At 37.1% G+C, this 8203-nt stretch overlaps 1 non-coding gene across 1 annotated transcript; it reads right to left on the minus strand.

Moving 5' to 3' along the window:
• Positions 1-6766: 6766 nt before the first annotated feature.
• On the minus strand, positions 6767-6926 carry LOC129022692 (U1 spliceosomal RNA). The gene has a single exon (XR_008496517.1). It is a non-coding gene; the product is annotated as a U1 spliceosomal RNA (small nuclear RNA).
• Positions 6927-8203: the final 1277 nt, after the last annotated feature.

The raw sequence follows: 8203 nt of genomic DNA on the forward strand, positions 1-8203 counted from the left end.
TCCGCCTCCCAGGTTCACGCCATTCTCCTGCCTCAGCCTCCCGAGTAGCTGGGACTACAGGCGCCCGCCACCACGCCCAGCTTTTTTGTATTTTTAGTAGAGATGGGGTTTCACCATGTTAGCCAGGATGGTCTCGATCTCCTGACCTCGTGATCCACCTGCCTCGGCCTCCCAAAGTGGTGGGATTACAGGCGTGAGTCACCGCATTGGCCCCCACTTTTCTTTAGTTTACTATATTTTCTAAAATTGTAAAAGTAGCACATCTTCTTCATATGATGCAAATAGTACTAAGGTATTAGTTGTCTATTACTAGTACTAGGTACTGGTTGCTGAGGAAAAGTTTACAATCTTTCCCACACTCCTGAGGTAACCGAAGTGACAGTCTGGTATGAATCATTTGGCACCTTCCTCCATACTCAAACAAACATGTACAAACAAATGATAATTTTAGATACTTTTAAACAAAAATTGAGTCATACTATATGCATTATTCTGAAATCTCACATATTTTATACTGTTAAACAGTTAAATTTACATATCCATTATAAATTTATATGAATATATTTAAATAATTCTTTTTCCATAGCAGTGTATGCTTGATTGTATCAGTGTTGGGGCTTAAAATGACAAATATTTATATCTTACAGTTTCTGAGTATCAAGAATCTGGAAGAAGCTTAGCTGGGTGGTTCTAGCTTAGAGTCTGTCATCAGGCTGCAGTCAAGGTGTTGGCTGAGGATGCTGTCATCTGAAGGCTTGAAGAAGGCTGGAGAATTTGCTCTCAAGATGGCCCTCACATGGCTGTTGACTGGACCTCTTAGTTCTGCTGTTCAAGAAAAGAGGCCTTCATTTCTTGACACATTGGCCTCTGCCTAGAACTGCTTAAATGTCCTTACCACATGGCAGTCGGCTTACCCCAGGGTGAGTAATTCCATGAGAACAAGGTAGAAGATTATCTTTTATGACCTAGCTTTGGAAGGCTCACAGCATCATTTCTATAGTATAACTAAGGAACACCTAAGTTGTTTCTCCTTTTTACCAAGACAAAAAGAGCTGATAATTTTAGGGATGGATATTATCATTCTTTTCGTATTTCCTTTTATAATAGTACAATTGGGCAGGGTCTAAAACTAAATAGGTCACACAATTTGGGGGTGCAATTGTAAAACTATAATTCCTCTAGGAATGAATATATAAAAGTTTCTATCAGAAGACAAATAAGAGGAGCTTATTGTTGATAAACAATACCTTTTATTATTCTTGATTATTGTGGTTTCTGTATACCGGAAAACAAAGCTGTTTTATGCGCTCTCTATCAACTACCAGGTGCAAAACTTTTATTCACTAAATTTGTAATTATCATGTTTTGTTTCTAAGGGCATCTGTTTAAAAACCAGGATAAGAGTTGTTCCTGTAGAAGACTTCTCCTCTTAATAGTACTAATTAACATTTATTTAGCCTTTACTTTGGTGCCAGGTTATCTGCTAAATACTTTGTAGGCATTATTTCATTCAAACCTCTTAACAATTTATGTTTATAAACCATCTTTCAAACAAACAAACAAAAAATGAGTCTTAAAAAGTTGAGCACTTACCCAGAATCTCACAGCTAGTACATGAAGCAACTGGGATACTAACCACGTAAATCTGACTCCAGGGCCCAAATTGGCAATTAGTACCTGATACGATTTGGCTGTGTCCTCACCCAACCCTCACCCTGAACTGTAATAATCTCCACATGTCAAGGGTGGGACCAGGTGGAGATAATTGAATCATTGGGGCAGTTTCCCCCGTACTGTTCTTGTTGTAGTGAATAAGTCTCACCAGATCTGGTTTTAAAAGTGTGAGTTCCCCTGCACAAGCTCTCTGGCCTGACGCCATGTAAGATGTGTCTTTGCTTCTCCTTTGCCTTCCACCATGATTGTGAGGACTTCTCAGCCATGTGGAATTGTGAGTCCATTAAATCTCTTTCTTTTATAAATTACCCAGTCTCGGGTATTTCTTCATGGCTTTATGAAAATGGACTAATATACTACCCCATTCTGCATCTCAGTATCAGTACCATGAAACTTGTCTAAAGTTGAGAGTATTTGAAGACATTTGTAATACGTAATAATTGTAGGAGGGGAGGTCTTTACTTTCACAATAATTTAAAGCTTCTTTATCATCTGTTTTGCTTTGGCAATGAAGTTTTTCAATGTCAATAATTTCAAGGATAGATTTCTACATGCAGGAAAGATTATTCAGAGTTTTAGTTTAGCTAAAAATATGTGGAATTATTAGACTTAAAATTTGAAAGCTTAGCTGTTCCATAATGTTGTATTTATACGTCTAGCAAATGTAGCAATCACTTTTATGAGGCCTTTGATTAACGTTTAGTTCCATTTACAAACTAGTTAATTAAACTCCTTTAAACATTTTACACCAAATTTATAAATTAAATGTATTTGATTTCTTATTTAGATACTTCAAATGTGTGATTTAAAAGTAAAATTTTCCAGAACATTTAAAATACCTCTAATGCTTCTAATAAATTAAACCTGGAAATATTATGAAGCTTAAGTTCTCTTAAATGTTTTAATACTATATAAGGTACTGCAATGACTATATAAACTAAATAAAATTTCAACTTCAATTCACAGGCCTTAATCAATTACCTATTTACACATTTTAAATTGAATCACACGATTTACCTGTTCTCTAATAGACTAAAATATCTTAAACATTATAAATACCCCAAAGTCAAGCATGCTTCCTTAATATATACTCATATTAATACTGTGTTTGATTTTCTTAACTAGTTCTATAATTAAAACTTCCAAGCTAAGAAAATAATTATCTACTAGGGAAACAATTATAATATCCTAAGCAGTGTTGGGGCATGTTTTCCTAAGTAGTCAAGAATGAATATCAAGAGATAGGGGATAGGGTGGTGAATAAATTATTTCTAGTGACCCAGTGAGATGTGCAGAGCCCTATTCATAGTCACTATATCTTATGGGCACCTAAATTAAAAAAAAAAAAGTTTGGTCTTATAATCTAAGTACCCTTAACCTTGAGCTGCTCAAGAAATTCTGTTGCCCCAACCTAAGTCGCGACTTCATTTGAGTGGCTTTGTATTCCTTTTGATCTTAAGTTATTAGGACATCTTTTCACCTGGCTCTGGAGACTTTTCAACTTGACAGAATTCTGAATTGCTTAGTGTTTTTTCTACTTGTTAACTATACAGATTAAAATAGTAGCCGACTCAATCTCTCATGCCTTTTCTTGACAATGGGCCACAGCCATCAAAACCATTCAGCCAACATGCTCCATTTAGGGTAGTGATTGTTAAGTTAAATAACTCACACAAAACTCATATCACAGTGTCTAAATATAGTATGTGCTTAGTAAATACTAGTAACTATTACTAATTCTGCTAGTACAACAGCTGTTGTTACTGGGAGCTATTACAAAACACTGTTAAAAATATTTAATTTTGGTTACAGGCCTATAGAAAAATTTCCTCCTAAGTCATACTCATGTTTTATTTATGGAAACAAAACTGTGAGGAGGTGTGGCGTGCACATGTGTAGCTACACTCCCAAAACAGAAGTATCAATTTAACTGGTCATTGCTGGTAGTGGTCAAGAAGTAACAGCACAGGATGCTGGAAGGGAGAAGAAAAGTAGCTATCAGCTGCGAGTTGGAGACTTCCCAGAAAGGAAAAGTATAAAGCTAGAGATTTTATAATAGCCCAAGGAGCTCCTTTTCACTAGGGAGGAATCTGATAGCACTGTCCTTTTAGAACAGTTCATGACCCAGTGGTCAGAATCCAGGCTTCCAGTTCCAAGAGGCCGGTATAGAGGGAAATGAGGAAATCAGGCGTGGAAGACCTACCACTGCAAACTGGGTGGGACCAGAGTGAGGTGAGTGAGGTGTCCAAGTCACAAAATGTTATTTCACTCTTCCAATTAGGAAGAGTGATAAGAATAAGAAGAAAATTCAGCATGACTGATAAAACTTACAGGATCATGGGCTGACTCTTTACTAAGTCAGATGGCTGTTATGGCAATAACTTAATTTTTCACAATAGAGATATGTTATTATGTCCTATATAACAAATAAGTAGCTTGGATGCAAGAAGTTCCAACACTGGTTAATTCGGAGACACAACATTATCTATAGCTCAGGTGTTTTCCAGCTTTTTCTTACTTGCTGTTGGCCTTTATGTTCAGGCTTGTCCCTCATTGTCTCTAGAGTTACTGAATCATTAAGGGTCCCAGGCAAAATAGTTGACCTTTAAATTAGGAAAGCTCAAGATTATTTATTAAAAAGTATGGGCAGACTGTAGGAAACCACAAGGGATAATGCTGTTCCCCAAGAGGCCAGTAACAACAGCAGGACTGCCACCATTCCCAAGCGTGGTAAGGCAAGAGGAGGGAGCAGCTATAGCTAGCTACCAGAACCAGGAAAGAGGAGGCATGTAGAGCAACTGACTGAGAAGAACTGTGACCTTCAGTATGAGGAATTAGCCTTCATCTGTGAAGACTGTGGGGAGAGGGGTAGAGGAATCACTGCTTCTCTCACTTTCTATTCTTCCAGTCACCTGCCAGAGCTCCTCATGGGTTAAACTCAATGGGAATTCAGAGAGAAAGGGAACCCTTTAACTTGTCCATGTAGATCAGCCTTCTCTGAGAGCAGAATGCAGAAGGGAGGGGAGTGCATCTGGAGAGTGAAACAGAGGGTATCCAGCTTCGCTGTCATGCTCTAGGCATCATATCCTCACACAGCCACTTCTAGGGACAGGAAGGAGAGTCTCTCTCGGTGTGTCTTTGTTAGTATTATTATTATTTTAGAGAGACTGAAACTTTCACAGAAGCTTCACAGAAAATTCTCTCAGCGATCTCATTCTCTGGTCTGGGATTATGTGTCAATTTTCTAGCTGCAAGGGAACCTAGGAAAATTATAGTATCAGTCACTGTAATGGGCGTAGGGGAACATGCAGGAAATCACGGTTGTGTGGGCAATCAGTAGCTGTGCATGTTATAAGAAAAATGCATTTCTTTTCAAAACTTAGAAAATATCTAATAAATGACTATTATTAAAAAGACTGGCCACACCAAGTGTTGCAAGGGTGTAGAGCAGCTAGAACTCTCACAGTCTGGTAGGAATGTAAAATGATACAACCACTCTAGAAAAAATATGAAAGTTTCTTAAAAAGCTAAATATACACCTACCATAGAATCTAGTCATTCTAGTTGTAGATATTTACCCAATAGAAGTTGAAGCAGATGTTAGTAAAAAGACTTACCAACAAATGTTTATAGTATTCTTATTTCTAATAGCCCCCAAATGAAGACAACCCAAATGTTACTAAACAAGGGACAGGATAAACAAATTATGGTATATCCACACAATGAAGTATAATTCTGCAATAAATAGAATGAACTATTGGTACCTGCACTAACATGGATGAATCTCAGAATAACTGTGCTGAATGAAAGAAATCAGCAAAAGAATATATACTATCTGAATCTATTTAATAAAAAACGCTATAGAAAGTAAATACAAAGTCATCTGTAGTGATGGAAAGCAGTGGTTTCTTGGAGGGCAGGAATGAGGAAGGGATGGGTGAGGGAGTACAAAGGGGAAAAGGGAAACTTGGAGGGGTGAGGAATATGCTGATTATCTTGTGAAGGTTTCACAGGTCTATTCATATGTCAAAATGGATCAAATTCTACACTTTAAATATATAAAGTGTATACATTAAAATATATGCAGTTGATATGTCAATTATAATACAATGCTATTTTTGGAAAAAGTTAATTTTAAAAACTAATCAAATACTTATAGAAATTTTAAGATTAAAGCATTGTGTAAGTCAAGGTATTTTGTGGCAGTCATGAATCTCAATTCGCACAGGTGTCTGAGCAGAGAAGGTCAGTTTCCCTGCTGAAGAATTTTCAGTAAAAGTCTATGAGGCCTGGCCAGCCAGAGCTCTGAGGACTAACCCCTTACACAGTCACAGGGACCAGCCAAGGTCTAGTATATGAAGGAAAAATTATATAAATTTTCTTTATTTTTTTCCTTGTAGATGATGTATACAAGTAGTTTCTGTACCACTTTTTATTTGAGCATTGAGCATCCTGGACTGGTGAATGATATTTATCTTTTTCTTTTATTCCCTCTCTTGTTTTCCTTTTTTCTATCTTCAGGAGATTTTCTCACCTTTCTTTCAACTCTTCTGTTAAATTTAAACATTTTTTCTATTATAATTTTACTTTCCAAGGCTCATGTTTCCTCTGTGTTCCTTAAAAACAAGTCCTCTGTTCTTGTTTCATAGTAATAGTAGTTTCTTTATATTGCTAACGATTATGAATCATAGTGATGTGTTTTTCTTTTCAACTTCTCTCTTTTCGTTATCTGTTCTCCAAGTAGTGTTCACTTTTGATTGTTTTGGACTTCATTTTATAATTTTCCACTGTCTGATCCTTGATGGTTCATATTTAAGAACGATTTTTTTTTTTAAAGGCTGGTTGGAAGTTCATGGTGTGAGATTAGCTGACTGAAGTATTTACTGCAGGGGATCTGGCAAGGCCATTTATTTAAAGACCCTCAAATATTGTATTCTTTGTCTCTTTGGGGGCAATCCATTCCCCAGTCCTCTACTTAGGCTGAAAGCCTGATTGCCTGTGTTCTGGGAATCACAAAAGTAATTGGATCCCCGATTTCAAGGATCATATGCAGACATTCACATAGGCTTTCTTTTTTCTCTTTTTTTAACCAGGGGAGAAGCAAACGCAGTCTCCCACTACCACAAATTATGCAGACGAATTTCCCAAATGTGGGTAAATCACAGGGTCAACATATCTGAAATGCAGCATTTAAGCCTCACCCTGGGAAAACCACCTTTGTGATAAGGGTGTCTCCCCTGCCAGGTAAATATGCACATACGCTTTCTAAGTTCAGTGTATAGAACCCCTGACCTTAACACTCACTCCATGTATGGAGACCCTCTGCTTTATTAACTCCAGGGAATATAACTTTATTCTTTCATTGTACTGAGAGAGGAGCAGATGCCCAGCTGTGTGAGGTTGGGAAGGGGCTCTGACTACTAGACTTTTTAAAATCAATCCTCTTCCTCAGAGTTTCCTTCGCCTCTTCCCTGTTTCTACAGAGATTGAGGCTTTTGGAGGATTCTGCAACACAAAACATGTCGGATTTTAGCTTTCTCTGTTGCCAGTTTATGATTCCATTCTTTTTTAGGTCTGCGAACTCCTTTACCAATTGTTCATTTGTTTTCCAACTTTGAAAATGTTGTTGCTGTTGTCCCCTCTCCAAGTCACCCCCTACTTGTGTGTATACCTTAAGAAATGCCTTTTCTGATGAGTAGGTGTGGTTTCAGAATGGAGTGATGTTAGCTGTGGAGTGACGTTAGCTTTTTTTACATCTCTGGACATGGTCCTGGTCTGCCTCCTGTGGTTCTTAACCATGGTGGAAGTCCCATCAGTAGGCATCTGTGACAGACTGTGACCAGCTGAACTACGGAACAAATAAGAATGTTTGAGTGCAACCCTCCTATTACAAGAAGACAAAGGGTTTAGATTATATCCTTTTCTGGTCCTTACTTAAAGAATATGCATGAAAGAAAAAGCAAGATTATATATCTTAGCAATAATTAAAAGTAGTAAAAAGTCAAAGTAAAATTTTTCAGTTTTTGTAGAAAATTTATCTAATCTATAAACAGATAAATTAGATATATATAATTTGTATAATGGGGTTGGTAAGATTAAAAACATAATTTTTTTTTCAGAGTGGTATCCCAGAGCTGTCCTCTAGCTACATTCTTGCCTCATGTACTTTCCTGTGTTTATGATGAAAACACAGATGTTTTGGTATATAAACCTGGATGCATATCTAGAATAGTATCAATATTCTGTTGCATGATTAGATGGCTCTTCTGTACTATTTGGGTGTTTTCCCATTGTAGAACTATTTCCTTCTCACTAAAAACCACAGATTCTAAAACTTAATTGAACTGATCAATGCCTCTGGCTAACCAACATTTGCCACATTTCCAGTGGCTTTGGAATTATTGCAAATTAATTACCGATTTGTCTTGAGCTATGATTCATTGTAAAGTACTTAAAACCAGTAAAGACAGAAAGACCTGCCATTTAGTACAGAGGTGTCTCTGGAGCTTCTTAGCACTATGAATTGTTG

Source organism: Pongo pygmaeus, chromosome 1 (genome assembly GCF_028885625.2).
Source record: "Pongo pygmaeus isolate AG05252 chromosome 1, NHGRI_mPonPyg2-v2.0_pri, whole genome shotgun sequence".
In the NCBI taxonomy this organism is placed as follows: domain Eukaryota; kingdom Metazoa; phylum Chordata; class Mammalia; order Primates; family Hominidae; genus Pongo; species Pongo pygmaeus.